A 7352-nucleotide genomic window follows, 5' to 3' on the forward strand; every position below is an offset into this window, starting at 1 on the left:
ACACACACACACACACACACACACACACACACACACACACACACACACACACACACACACACACACACTTCTTTTTTTCTATCTCAGTTTCAAACACAAGCTTTCATTCTCTGTCTCTAAAGAACTCTTACCTTAACTGTTGTGTAGAACCCCAGTTGGAGCCAACAACTCAGCATTTGATCACAAAAGTCCGACTTAAAGATTGTCTTTGTGTCTGCCCCATGCATGGCATGTTATGTCACCCCTCTGTTATTACTGGAAGCTAAATGCGGCTTTGTGCTCGAGGCAGGAGATAAGGGAGGTGACGCTGCATGGGGGAGGAGCAGCATTCACTTCAGGTGTGTGTCTGTTTTTGTGTGTGTATTGTATCCCTGAAGCTGCTCGTTGCTCTCTGAGGCCTCCCAGGTTAATGTTCTGCTATGACGTTCACCTTCCGCTTGTATTCTTGTGAACGCAACGCATCATTGACCTCCTTCTACTTCTTCTTTTTTTTTTACAGCTTAATGCTTTACATCTAGTTTGCTGTCACATTTTTCATCTCACACCCAGACTTCAACTGAGGGCAGGTGTCATCATTGCTGTTGTTAATAAATACCAGTTCAGCAACTAGCAAAACTGACAATGAGATCAGCTTATGTTTATTAACACAATAAATAAAACAGCTGAGCCGTTAGGTGAGGCTTTGGCTCTGTACCAGATATAACTATTCGTGTCTACACTGTGTTATTTCTAGAAGGACAAATTTCATGATTTCTCTATAATGCACATCATATTTATAGTAACAGCTAATTCATAGGGACATGAGAATATTTATGGGGCTACAATACAAGTGATAGCAGGAACCTACTTGTGTATATGTAGCTATAAACAACCAAAATATTGGCCTAATCATAGGCCTCATCAAATTGTTATGATATTATAGAACACTTAAAGACATGTTACAGGAAAATAATAAGCCATCACACCACTTTGTTGATCATTTCCCTAACATTACCTGAGTATGTTTGGCTTATACGCGTTTGTTTACGACCTATTGCCAGGTATACAGCACACCACGTTGAATGGACGCCTTCGGGGAACAAGGCATAAAGGAGAGCACTGTTTACAAATGTGTGCTAGAAGTATTCATTTAACACCAGACGTTTTGCTGTGCAAGGTGTTTAGCTGCAACAACATGCAATCACATCAGCCAGCTTCCTCACAACAGCTTAGAACAAACATGGTTATCTGCCCGCTGTGGACTTTAGTACAAATGGCAATTTGGCTTCTGTTTGTTTGTCTGTTTAGCTTTTTTAGTTTTGGTTTTTTTATCTCATTGACCAAAACTTATATGGATTCTTACTTTGTTTTTTGTTTTTAAACCTGACATGAAAGACAATCTGCTTTTGTTCATATTACAGTAAGATGAAAACAGCAACAAACCCCCCCACACAGCAGCTCTGTCCTAGGAGTGTGGGTAGGTTAAAAATGTCTGATGTAGGCTGAAATGTCAATCATTGCCACCGAACACAAGTGAAAAGCTGTACTGTCTGTAGGGGTGAAAATGTGTCCCAATAGGTTGTGAATCTAGAACTTGTGTGTCTGTGTATTATGTCGAAAATCTTCAATATGATGCTGATATTAGAACCTGTGTATCACGTGGCATCTGATACAGACATGATCTCTACCAGCATCTTTTACCAAGCTGTGAGAAATGACTCAGTTATGCAGTTTCACTCAGTGTCATGTTGGATGGGACGGCATTCCATCACAGGACAGTCGTCAGTCCTACTACTGCTGTATTTCTTAAACGTGGAACGAAAGCAGAGAGAAATCCCATATGGACATGGCCATAGATGTGAAACTTCACACAGACCAGGAACAGGAAAAGTGATCATAAAAGCCTCTGATAGCTCCTGGGAATGTAACTATTTGCCAACAGCATCCTGATAGCTTCATATAAATATGAACTGGTGAAATTTAAATATCATAAGTTGCACAAAAAGTGCAAGTTTTCCTGTTGCTAGTGGGGGTGGCTTTTATAAAAGCCCACAAATATCTCAAAAACACGTTTTTACATTTAAAGTGCACAATAATCAACTTTCAAATTATAATATAAATATAATAAATATTTCCAAAATAAATATAAATAATAATAAACACTAAATAGTATGCTAAGAAAAAGTACTAAAGTAAACCATACTATACTATTACAGTATTATGGGACTTATGTAGTATGGATACAGTCTCTCTCTCTCTCTCTCTCTCTCTCTCTCTCTCTCTCTCTCTGTAGTCTCTTTCTCTCTCTCTATGTAGTCTCTCTCTCTCTCTCTCTCTCTCTCCCCCCTCTGGATAGATACAAAACCTTAGGAAGTTTAGTAGTTGTGAGTTTGTTTGTTATCAGTTGAACATTTCACTGTATTTCGTTGTACTTCAGAAGTTATTACATTAGTTCCTGCATCGCTTAACTTACCTCAGCTTCAGAAGTTTGTATCACAAATGTTTCCCTTTTTTAGACACATAGGCGATCCTTAAACATGGCTCTGACAAACTTTTAATATCGCACAGTTTCCAAAACAAAGCTACAGAAATGCCGTTTAAAGTCGTTAAAAATAAAAAGCACTGTTGATCTTTGTTGTGAGAAACAGCGCTCGTGCGCTTACAGGAAGCTCGTTAGCTCCAGCGGCGGCGCGCGCGTTTCTAATGGCAACATCAGGAAGAGAAGGAGGAGGAGGAGGAGGAGGAGGAGGAGGAGCAGTAGGCACGCGACTGTTTAAGAAGTGATAGAGAGACAAGCAAAATGCAGAGATATCTCTCTCTCTCTCTCTCTCTCTCGCTCTCTTTCTCTCTGTTTTTGTGTGTGTGTCTCTCTCTCTTTGTCTCTCTCTCTCTGTGTCTCTCTCTCTCTCTCTCTTTTCACTTCTTTTTTTCTAACTTTTAAATGTTCACAGATTTGCTTTGTCCTCTTATACACTTCCTCTTGCTAAGAAATTCAAACAGGGGAACAGAAATGTCTATCATTGCTACAAATTAATTATTATGAATAAAATGTAATTACCTGATTTATAAACTTTCTTTTATTATATTTTAAGGAGATTAAATTGTAAATTGTAAAATTTCAAAACATGTTTTGACCAGAATAAATTTAAACAAATGGTAGCTTTATCATCACACACCTACATCAAAAAAATATTTCATTCGTTCATTCATTCATTTTCTACCGCTTATCCGAACTTCTCGGGTCACGGGGTCAGGCATCTCAGGCGTCATCGGGCATCAAGGCAGGATATACCCTGGACGGAGTGCCAACCAATCGCAGGGCACACACAGACTCACACACACTCATACGGACAATTTTAAAGAGATGCATGTCTTTGGACCAGGGGAGGAAACCGGAGTACCCGGAGGAAACCCCCGAGGCACGGGGAGAACATGCAAACTCCACACACACAAGGACGAGACCGGAATCGAACCTCCAACCACGGAGGTGTGAGGTGAACGTGCTAACCACTAAGCCACCGTCCCCCAATTTATTTATTTATGTAAATTAAATAATATTCCAAATTAAACTAATAAATCAGTGCTAATGATGCTGCTGCCTTTAAACATGAACCTGAGACTGTTGATTGGTACAAATGAATACAGTGTCACAAACCGAACAGACAATCTGTTTAAGATGATTTAAAGACGTTGCAAGATACTAGTTGCTACAAGCAAAATCTGACTTATCAACCAGATATTTTTGAACAGAGTAAAATTAAAAGCATGGAAGACATCAAGATATATATAAATATAAATATCACTAACGGTAAGAGTCCTAAGGTTGAGTCAGAGACCAGCTCTTCTAGTGGATAGTAGCAGACTTCAATATAAATCCACTGCCCTGAAGTCTGCTTGTGTGCCCCTAATGTTAACCTAACGAGAAGCCTTAATGATGTGCTGTGCAGGAATAAACAAGTAATATCTTTATTTGTTTAAGCTTCCTTAATTTGCCACAGTGAAAATACACAGAGTTTCACAAGGACATCTGGATTTGTTGTAATTCCAACCAATTCTGTGTGAATCTGATTTGAGCTATATGTTTAGGCAAGGACAAGTGTCATAAGGGTCTATTGTAGATTTCTGAACCATTTAACCAATTAACCATCAGTTAAGTAATTATCATGTGATTGAAATATAGTATCAGCACATGCCTGTCTGTATTACAGTGTTGCCACAGGGACGGAGCTCTTTTTTTTTAATCCTTTCATTGCCACTGTCTTCCCAAGCAAGCAGTTCTGGTGTTAGATAAATAGGAACCAGCAGGAGAAAGGCGTCTCTTCCATCAGCCATGCCGAGCCACACTTGAACACATTTGTTTGTCGCCAGGGGAGAAGAAACGTGTGCAGAATTGTAACGTCTCGTCTGCAGAACTGCAAAAAAGTAGGGAGATGAGGAGCAAGCATGCCACAAAGAAGTACATGCATCCTTTGTGCTGCTACAAAAGCGGTTTTGTAAGTTGAAGGGCTTGCTGGGGGAGGAAGTGCAGCTGGCGGGGGTCGAGTCTGTGCCACAAAGCCTTAAGAACTCAAAGCAAAGTGCAGAAAAGACGCTGCTGCGTGCAGCTGACCTCACAAGTAATTTTTACCCACAGACAAGAATAGATCAAATTGATCAATCATTTACACTGTCATAAAACAAAATTTAATGAACAAGTGTCATTTGAGTGTAACAGCTGATTAAACTCTAGTCATACATTAATTTTGCTGAATCCAAGCCAAGTCTGATAAAAGAAAAATTCAGTTACAGTACAAATGAAAACACATTTTTTCCCAGTTTAGTCATCTGCCATTTCCCACTTATGACATCCAGCTAGACGCATGAACCACTGTCTCATTTTGAGCTGTAGCTCATATTGTATCTCAGGGCACACATGAGCTCATTGATGCCCACGATTGTTTAGTGCCACAAGGGAGAAAATGCATACCATCCCTCTTACCCAGAGAGCACAGCCAATGTTGGCTCCTGGTTACAGGTGGCATCATCAGGATTCGAACCTGCAAGCTCCAAACAATACAAAAGTGGCAGTAATAGTTTAAATCATAGATTTGTATTAATTTGTGTGTTGAAATACATACTTGTTTCTGTATTAAAGTCTATAAAACTTTTTTTAATGTAATTGATATGGTGCTGTTTTAGATTTATATGATTTATGTTATAAAGTATGTTTATTTGTTTGTCTTTTTTTTTTTTTTTTTTTTTGGATGCAGTCTCCAGGTTTAGGAAGAAAACAAAAAGGAAAGTTTTTATTTGTAACAATGCATTGAAATTCTCTTTGTATATCCCAGCTTCAGGAATCTGGATCCAGAGCACAGGATCAGTGATGTTACAAAACCTGGAACAGATCAGGTTAAAGGCCTTGCTCAAGGGACCAACAATGGCAAACTGTCTGTGATGAAACATGAACCCCAACCTTCTGATTAGTGTTACAAAACTAGTGTAGATAACCTTTGTTTTCCAGCCACATCATACCAACCAAACATTGATCATTTTCCTGTTACAGCATGCCCAGTCCTGTTTTATTCTTTACTTGGATGCAAAGCTAATATTATCATACTGTCATACTATCAGTTAAATTTCTCATTTTATTTCCTGTATTATACTGTAGATATACTGCATGTTAGCAAATTCTAGCGATGTCCTTTTTACCCATTTTTACAGCTAGGAACATGCGTAACTGTCTTATCATGAGGTAGCAGGTTCAGCCAAAAGACTCAATCAGAATTGTACATTAAATTGATTTCATGATAATATGGTTATAATTAATTACATTTAATTTCATTTGTATAGCACTTAATCCAAAGCAGGATGTGAAAACACCATGAGTCATGTCTTTATAGCATTTCTTTTCTTTCTGTGTTTACAGTATATAGATAAGGACACCTTCACATGCTAAATTGACAGAATTGTCCTAAAGAATCACTAGATGGAGCTATCTATCCAAAGCTGTACACCTCCTCTACTTGCAAGTGATTTCACAGTTTAGTTTTTTGCAAATTTCTCCACATTCATGAGGTTATGAAGTAAAAAAAAATAAAAATCAGCAAGATACCAGTTTAATCTGAGAAGCTAATAAAACGAACTCAGTTTGGCTTTCAAACTCATCTACGCTAATCCTCTGGGCTTCGCTTACACTGGTATTGTTTTATTTCAATTCAATTTAATTCAAGTTTATTTGTATAGCGCTTTTTACAATAGACATTGTCTCAAAGCAGCTTTACAGAACATAAACACAGAGCAGAAGGTAAACATAATTAATGATAAAGGAATTAACGAATAATAAAAGAAATAAGAATTAACAGAATAAAAATTCTAGATTATTATTAGATGTATATAGTTCACAGTGTGTATGTATTTATTCCCCTATGAGCAAGTCTGAGGTGACTCAGGCAGCAGTGGCAAGGAAAAACTCCCTTAAAATGGTAAAGGAAGAAACCTTGAGAGGAACCGGACTCAAGGGGGAACCCATCCTCATATGGGTGACACTGGGGGTGTGATTGTAATATACAGTCAGTTAAATGTTGTATTGATGTGAGGTTCAAGGACTTCTGATCTCCTGAGTACCACAGAGTCTAACTGGAGATGTCTCAGGATTCTTAGAGTCGGCCTCGGCTCAGTGGACGTCCAAAGGCTTCGTCCCACAGAGGACGTTGGGAGCTGGTACAGTGTCTGGATGCCTCGGGATGGGTACAAAGAGAGAAGCAGTGGAAAGGGATTAACATATCTGCTGTTCATAAAAATGTGCTGGTCTGATGTACTGGTGCATGATATTATGGGATGTATTATGTGTACGCCTGACTAAAGAGATGAGTTTTTAATCTACATTTAAACTGGGAAAGTGTGTCTGCGCCCCGAACACTATCAGGAAGACTATTCCAAAGTTTGGGAGCTAAATAAGAAAATGCTCTACCACCTTTAGTAGACAGATATTCTGGGAACTACCAAAAGCCCTGAGTTTTGTGATCTCAGAGAGCATGAAGGATTGTAACGTGTTAAAAGACTAGTTAGATAGATGGGAGCTAAACCATTTTTATTTCTAAATCAACATGTGGATGTTAAATACTTATTCATCATCTATTATTTCTGTTAAAGACAAACATTACAATCTTTGTTTGAATTTAATATAGAAGAAGAAGAAGAAGAAGAAGAAGAAGAAGAAGAAGAAGAAGAAGAAGAAGAAGAAATAAGCATAAAAATAAATAAATGAATACATACAATTAAAGTTTAAAATTAATTTAAAAATGTCAATTTAAAATTTAAAATACTATATATCTATTCCTAGATATATAGATAGATGATTTGAGATTTTTATAAAGCTTACTAACCAACTAGCT

At 37.9% G+C, this 7352-nt stretch overlaps 1 protein-coding gene across 7 annotated transcripts in view; it reads right to left on the reverse strand.

Moving 5' to 3' along the window:
- Positions 1-2680, reverse strand: part of LOC113653170 (A-kinase anchor protein 13) — a 69954-nt gene extending 67274 nt beyond the window's left edge. For 2 of the 7 annotated variants that reach the window (XM_047810630.1, XM_047810625.1), the window contains exon 1: positions 132-316. The gene's annotated coding sequence lies outside the window, so the exon portion shown is untranslated. Of the gene's footprint in view, positions 1-131; positions 324-2452 lie in introns of those variants that run through there. The other 5 variants (XM_047810628.1, XM_047810631.1, XM_047810626.1 and 2 more) reach the window with 4 other exon arrangements.
- Between the last annotated feature and the right edge of the window lie 4672 nt (positions 2681-7352).

The sequence above is a fragment of the Tachysurus fulvidraco genome, chromosome 2, assembly GCF_022655615.1.
Source record: "Tachysurus fulvidraco isolate hzauxx_2018 chromosome 2, HZAU_PFXX_2.0, whole genome shotgun sequence".
In the NCBI taxonomy this organism is placed as follows: domain Eukaryota; kingdom Metazoa; phylum Chordata; class Actinopteri; order Siluriformes; family Bagridae; genus Tachysurus; species Tachysurus fulvidraco.